Source organism: Echinops telfairi, unplaced genomic scaffold (genome assembly GCF_000313985.2).
Source record: "Echinops telfairi isolate 266 unplaced genomic scaffold, ASM31398v2 ScPeMD7_2;HRSCAF=8, whole genome shotgun sequence".
Taxonomy (NCBI): domain Eukaryota; kingdom Metazoa; phylum Chordata; class Mammalia; order Afrosoricida; family Tenrecidae; genus Echinops; species Echinops telfairi.
The window spans coordinates 58,692,667-58,700,369 of record NW_022103898.1 but is presented as its reverse complement, the minus strand read 5'-3'; positions in this window follow the sequence as shown (position 1 = coordinate 58,700,369).

Here is a 7,703-nt window from a genome sequence, read left to right as displayed (position 1 = left end):
AGTATGCTAATTGTTCTTAATTTAGGAAATACATTTCTTGCAACAGTTAAATGTTGTTAAGAGCTCTAGAAGCAGAGATTGTGCCCTTTTTATGCCTTGCTGTATATGTTACCAAAACATAGAGCTGAACATAAGGTAGTTCACAATAAAAATATGCTTAATTGATTTAGTGAAATGGTAAAAAGTTAATATGATAGGCTATATAATCATGAAATAATCTGAGAATTAAAATATCGGTAAATATGTGTTTGTACATACAAATGGATTACTAAGCTGTATAGTTTCACTTTATATTAGTCACTGAAAAGAATTTGCTATGTAAACTTATATGTATTAATCCTAAATGTATACACATATTTTTTTCATTTTTTATAGGTAAAACGTCCCATCTAATAATTAACTTCTCATATACTTGCAAGGCATCTGATGTAGCAGGTGTTTTTTGGTTGTTTGTTTCCACTGACTTTCTCCATTAATTGCCCCTGGGTGCAAATGATAATGTCCCTCCATTGTCCCTGGGTGCAAATGATAATGCGCTCAGGTGCTAACTGAAAGAGTAGAGGTTCAAATCAATACAGAGGTATCTCCAAAAAAGGGTGTGGTGTTCTGCTCTTGAAAAATCAGCACTTGAAGCCTTTAAGACCCCAGACGCTATGTCTTTTGATAGCTAGGCACCATCAGCTTTCTTCACCACATTTGCTTATGCACCCGCTTTGTCTTCAGCGATCTGTTGGGAAGGTGAGCACCATGGAATGCCAGTTTAATAGAACAAAGTGTTCTTGCATTGAGGGAGTACTTGAGTAGAGGCCCAATATCCATACGCTACCTTAATACAAAACCTGTAAATATATGCACATATCTATTTCCCTATCATCATATATAAATATATTTATATATGTACATACCTGTATTTAGACCTCTATAAATGCCCTTTGCCTCCTAGTTCTTTCCTCGATTTCCTTTTACTTTATTCTTGTCCCACTATCATGTTCAGACTTCATTTGGATTTCAGTAATTTCTCTTGGTTACATTACCCTTGATCATGCCTTACCAGGCCTCCTACACCCTTCTCACTATCGATTTTGGATCACTTGTTGTTCCCTTGTCCTTGGGTTTGTTAACACCCACTTCTTTCCCCTGCCTCCTCCTCTCCCATGGCCCATTGTTTTCTCCTCCAGATTGTTTATCTTGCCTAACTTATCTAGATAGACCTGCACAGATAATAATATGCTCAAAAAACAAGAGAGAGCAAAGCAACAAAAGAAAACAAAACAACAACAACAAAAAAACCAACAACCAAAAAAAAAGAAGAGCCAAAGAGTTTAAGGTCTGTTTGTTGACCTGTAGGAGTGTTTTCCAGTTGAGTCTGATGGGATGCCATGCCCTGGCTGCAAAGTCCATTTTGGTGTTCCCTGGGACTTCATTTCTGCTCCCCTTGCTATTCTGTTGTACACCCTTAGTGTTTCGCCTCAGTGTGGTGGAGTCAGATCAGGCGCAATTTCCTGCAGTGTGTCTCCAGTGTTGTCCTCAAAGCCCAATGGGTGAGTGAGGGACATCTTGTCTTTTAGTGGGGCCCACCTTATGGTCCTCTGGGCTTTGGCTTCTCTGAGCGGGAATATTGTCCTCAGGGATTGGTGGCCGGGATGTGTTTCACTCTTTCTTCCTCTCCCTTCATTTGCTCCTGTGCTCTGATCAAACACATCTCTCTTCCTAAGCTTAGCTTCAGTGCTGTCCTCTAAAGTGAATTATTCTGCAGGGAAGAGTTTGTGTGTGTGTGGGGCTGTCCACATAATTGGGATTGGAGCCAGCCCACAAGTGGCCATCTAGCTTAGAAGCAACAAAGCCCATATGGAAGAAACCCACTAGCCCATGTGATCACAAAATGTCAATAGGGTCAAGGCATCAGGCGTCAAAGAACAAAACAGTCAGATCATTGTGAATGAGGGGGAGTGCAGAGTGGAGACCCAAAGCCCATCTGTAGGAAACTGAACATCCCCTTCCAGAAGAGTCACAAGGAGATGAGCCAGTCAGGGTGCAGTATAACACTGATGAAACGGATGACTTTCTTCTAGTTCTTGAATGCTTCCCCCACCCCCCCACTATCATGATCCCAATTGAGAATGATGAGGGCAACAAAAGTACAAATTTGCTCGACTCAATGGATGTCTGTATGGATTGTGATGAGTTGTACAGTGTCCAATAAAATGATTTTTTTAATTAAAAGAAAAATCAGCACTTGATTACTCTCCAGAGCAGATTTCTACTCTTAGACACATTGGGTTCTTGTGACTCAGATTTGAATAGATGGCAACTGATATTTTTCATTTAAAATTAACCCCTTGGACAAAATTACCGCAGAGTCACATTTTGGGAGTCATGTCTGTATCATTTTTCCTGATACAGATACCTCTGTGAATTAGAATTTTTAATTTAAAAACAACACCTTAGTTATAAACAACAGCCACAGTCCAGTGATACTTATTATGTGGGAAATATAATCTACAGTACTGGAATTTACAGCGTAACTGTTGTGGGTTAGGCCTGAGGGTACATTGTTGAGTTTCTGTGCAATTTAGGAGTTAGTGCCTTCCCAGTCAGCAGAGGACAGTGATCTATCTCTAGAGAATTTGAAGATATATTTCACTCATTCATCTGGGTAGCACCTTTTTCAGTCAAGAGAAGCAAAGAGAAGCACATTTCTGCTAATGGGCCTGTGTATCTGGATTATAACTTCGGCAAATATAATTGCTGCCTTCGTCAAAACAGTATTTATATTTCAAAATTTACAGAGTGGAAAATAATAATTGGCTTATTAATACTTTTTAGACATAACATTTCTACTTTTGACATTATACTCTGAAGATGCAGTTATTATTAAAACTGAGTTTAACAAAGATGTACTAATGATGAGTTCAATGAAGCTGTGTCAGGGCAAAAATAAATAATCTGTATCTAAATTTATGCTGATGATACAGAGGGAAATATGTCTGCTTAGAAGACCATCTGTTATTTTCAGATATGTATATGCAATTCTGTGGCAGATAGCAAAACTACCATGACTCTAACCTAAAAAAAAAAATGCATATGTTATTAACAACAGTAAAGCCCCCATCTGCCCTTCCATATTTACTAAGGAGCTGATTTTGGTAAGTTATTTGAAATGGCATCGTTTGCCTTGAGTAATTATTTATTCATTAATGTGTGCATGCTTCACTAACATATTCGACTTTCATCAAGGTCACTGTTTTTAACCTAAGTTAAACATATAACAAGAGACGAAAACTTTGGCTTGTTATCAAGCCTTCAGCTACATAAAAGGGAGAATATTTTTCTGCATTTGGCATTAATTGGTCAGTAAAATTAGTGTTCTTCTCTCAGACCATTTTTGAATCTAAGGTTTTGTAATTCTATTTACCATCTACAGCAGTAGTGGAAAACAAAACAAAACTGGTTTGTTTAGTTCCCTGATAGCCATTTTAATAATAAACTGTGTTTTACCATAGTTGTAGCATAAATAATAATTATATAAAAACATTCAAAATTTGATAGTTTTTAAATATATAATCAATGACCAACTATACTGTAGTAATTATTGACACAATTTGTGTTCATGACTGACGAGAGAACTCAATGGGTATTCTGGATCTTTATTCCATGGCTTTTGCTTTCAAGAATTTGGTCATGAACAGAAATCTTACTTAGTGTAGCATCACCCGCTGTTGCAGATGAAAACTTTTGGCTTACAGGTGCCATTCTCTAATGGTCAGGATTGATTCGGCCGATTTCTTCACGTAAAGGGAAACTGGAAATTGCCATGATGTGCTTTGAGCTGTCTCCTATAGACAGGAGCTGCTCCCCTGCTTCATTAACTTGACGTTTCTCAGAAGATCAGCAGAGTAGGCTTCCTTGGGAAGCTCACTATAGAAGAAAAGTCTGTTTCTGTGTTCTTTCATTTACGTGTTCTGTGTTCCTTCATATGTTTGAAAAACATAGGTGAATTAATTTCCCCACAATTATTCCTAACTTCCTCCTTAAAAGAGTTCTCCTTGAGGGTTTTTGGTGAAGAGCAGTCCAGTCAGTTGCAATTTATAGCAGTCATATATTCAACGAAAGCAGAAGACAAACCAAATCCTGCTTGGTGGTGGATCTGACTAGTAGTTACGGATCTCGTGGACCCGTTGTTGTAGCCATTGTCTCGCGCTCTCTGTGATGGAGCCCTCCCTTCACGGCTCCCCTATGAATTTACCATAGGCGCCCTGGCTAGGGGTAAGCTTGGAGTGCTAATCACGAGACCAGACGTTCAAACTCAGCAGCTTTGGGGAGAGAAATGTGAGCCATCTACTCCAACAAATATTTATAGCCTCAGAAACTTTACATAGGGTCGCCATGAGTTGAAATCACCTAGATAGCAGTGGGTTTGTCAGTAAGTTTGTCAGTGGGTTTGTCAGTAAGTTTGTCAGTGGGTTTGTCAGTAAGATGTCTTTTCCAGGGACTGGTCCTGACTGATAATATGTCTAAGGTATGTGAGATGAAGTCTCTCCATTCTCACCTCACATGGGCATTCTGAAATTTCAAGAGATTTGTTTGTTCTTCTGGCTATCCCTGGCATAGTTAATATTATTTACCATTACCATAATTAAAAAGCCATTGCCTCTTTTTCAGAATGGCTTATTCATTGTCTAGCTTTTGAATGCATGTGGGAAAATTGAAAATACAATGGTTTGGTCAGTCACATTTTAGTCTTCTAAGATTGTCTTCACTTTTCAACACTTTAAACTTTTAGACTTTAGACTTTTCAACACTTTAAAAGTCTTCTAAGACTATCTTCACTTTTCAACACTTTAAAGAGTCTTTTTGGAGCAGATTTGTCCATTATTTGATTACCCAAATGCTACTTCCACGGGCACTGATTGTGAATCTAAGTAAAATGGAATCCTTGAAAACTCCAGTCATTTACTTGGTTTATAGTGATGTGTTCATTGGTCCAGCCGTGAGGATTTTTGTTTTCTTTATGTCAAACTGTAACCCATAACGACCACTGTTGTCTTTGATCTTCATCAGTAAGTGCTTCAAATCCTTTTCACTTCTAGCAAGCGCTTTGTCATCTGCATATTGGAAATTGTTTTTGAGTCATCCTTGAATCCTGGTGTTACATTCTTCTTCATCTAGTCCGGTTTCTAGGAGTACTGGATAAGCACAGAGCTTGAATAGCTGTGGTGGATATGCGTGTATGGCAAAAACCTCTCTCCTGATTTTAAGCCATGCAGTACCCACTTGAATTTGACAACTGCCTCTTGGTCTATGCACAAATCCTATATGAGTACAATTAAGTGTACAGAAATTCTTAATTTTGCAGTATTATCCATAGTTTCTTATTATCCACCTAGTAAAATATCTTTATTCAATAAAACACAGGTTAACAATTTTCTGCTTTCATCTCAAATCCATCTGATATCAGCAATTATATCTGTCATTTCACATAGTATTCTAAACCCCACTTGAATTTCTAGAAATTCTCAGTTTATATATTGCCGCAGTTTGGAATTATCTTCAGACATATTTCAATTGGTGTCATAACCATGACGTTATTAAATGATTTCCGTGTTCTATGTGACCACCTTTCTTTGAAATGAGCATACTGACCTTCTCCATCACCCTTTCCACAGATGTAGCCAATTCGCCTCTTCTGTATGCTTCTAAAGAGTGCCATGTAAGTAGTCACTATGTTATTAAAAACGTTATTTCCAGTGAACAAGTTGGTGGTTTTGAAAAATTATATCATTTGATCTCTGGCTTCGTTTCCACCACTGAGGCCATATTTCACATCTCCTGATGTTTTCTTTGCTTAGTACTTCAATCATCAGTAATTGTCAATGCATCTTGATGGCATGCTTGATCAATTTCTGAATGCCAAAGTTAGTAAATATCTCCATCTTCATTAGTGTTGGTGCACAAATTTGAATAATAGTCATATTCCTTGGTCTCCCTTGTAGGTATGTGAATACTGTCCGATCACTGACAGTGTTGGACTTCAAGGTAGATCTTGAAATGTTCTTTCTAATAATGAATGTAATGCTATATTTCTTCAAATTTGTATGCTCAACTTAGTAGGCCAGATGACTGCTAATTCAAAATGGTAAAAACTAATTTATGGAACTTAGTAATGCATAACAAATTAAGCATTCTGTCTTATGTTTGATAACTTCCAATTCTTCAAAATCCATGCTTAGCTTCAGAATCCAGGAGTTCTCAGTAATTATATAAATATATTTACAAATTTTTTGGTATTGTAATAAGTTAAAAAGAATTTAATTCTTAACCTGACACCAGTTCCCTTATTTTTGTAACATTAAGAAAATCTTGAGTGGGAGGAAGAAAAATGAGGAGCTGATACCAAGGGCTCAAGTTGAAAGAAAATGTTTTGAGACTGATGATGGCAACACATGTACAAATGTGCTTGCCACAATGGATGGGTGTATGGATTGTGATAGGAGTTGTACGAGCCCCCAATAAAATGATTTGAAAAAAAAAGAAAATCTTTATTCAGCAACCCACTGATTATTTACCAAAGAACCCTTATCTTATTTATACCTATTACAACAAAAGTTGGCCATGAAATTAGCCTTCACAGAATAATTAATTTATATGACCATTTGATTTGATGTATCTTATTAAGAATGCATAGAGAACTTTTTTTCAGTGTATGAGACAAAATCACACATACAGATACTCCTATACAGGATTTTATCTTGAGATATGGTACAAAAATAGAAACTTCATTGCCATAACTTTCTGTAAATAGAAATAGCTAAGTGTTTTCATTGTTTCCCTTTTCTTTTTTTTTTCAGTATTTGTACCTACATATTTTAATTTTTATCCTTCCTGACTTTTGCCCGTAAATTACTTTTGTGCCATCTGAGATGTCCAGCACAGTGATGACTATCACACCACAAAAGCAAAAAAAATGGACAAATCTACTTAAAACCCAAAGCAAAGTTACTTGAGACAGAAAGATATCGATTGCTCCAGGAGAGGAGGGGTCTTCTTTACACATATTTTTGACCGGCTTGGCAAATATGGAGCCAATGAGCAAACACACCACGTTTGCCCACGTGTGCTCATTGGGACCCAAAGCGGAAAGAGGCAGGGCAAAGAGCAGGGAGATGATGAAGCTAAACATATGCAGGACTTTCAATGACATAATGCACATTCATTCTCACATTTGCCTGAAAGTCTCTTCCTCATATTCTCGTCAGCAGCCTCTCCGTAAAATGTACATTTCTTTGCCAATTAGAAAAAATAGTCTTATAATGAAAATGATAGCATCTCCATAGCTTCAGTTGTATTTTATACCACTGAATGTTTTTAGAATGGTGATTGATTAAATTCAGCAATAATCTTTCTTTCTTGTTTTTGCTTGAATTTTTATATAAAATCCTTCAAATGTTTCATTGCTAATGGAAGGATAATTTTGGTGTTGGTGGGGGCTGGAACAGAATAGTAATAATAAAAGACATTTCAACTGTGTAAGAAGTTAACCACCAATTTTCTTGATGTCTCCAATGATAATTTTCATCAGTTTCAAGTTAATTTTCATGGTACAATACTGTTATTAGAATTAACATAAATTTAAGGTGATAGGTACTTCATATCTATCAGAAAAAAGTCATCTTCTATATATGAAATTCTTATTACTGTTTAGT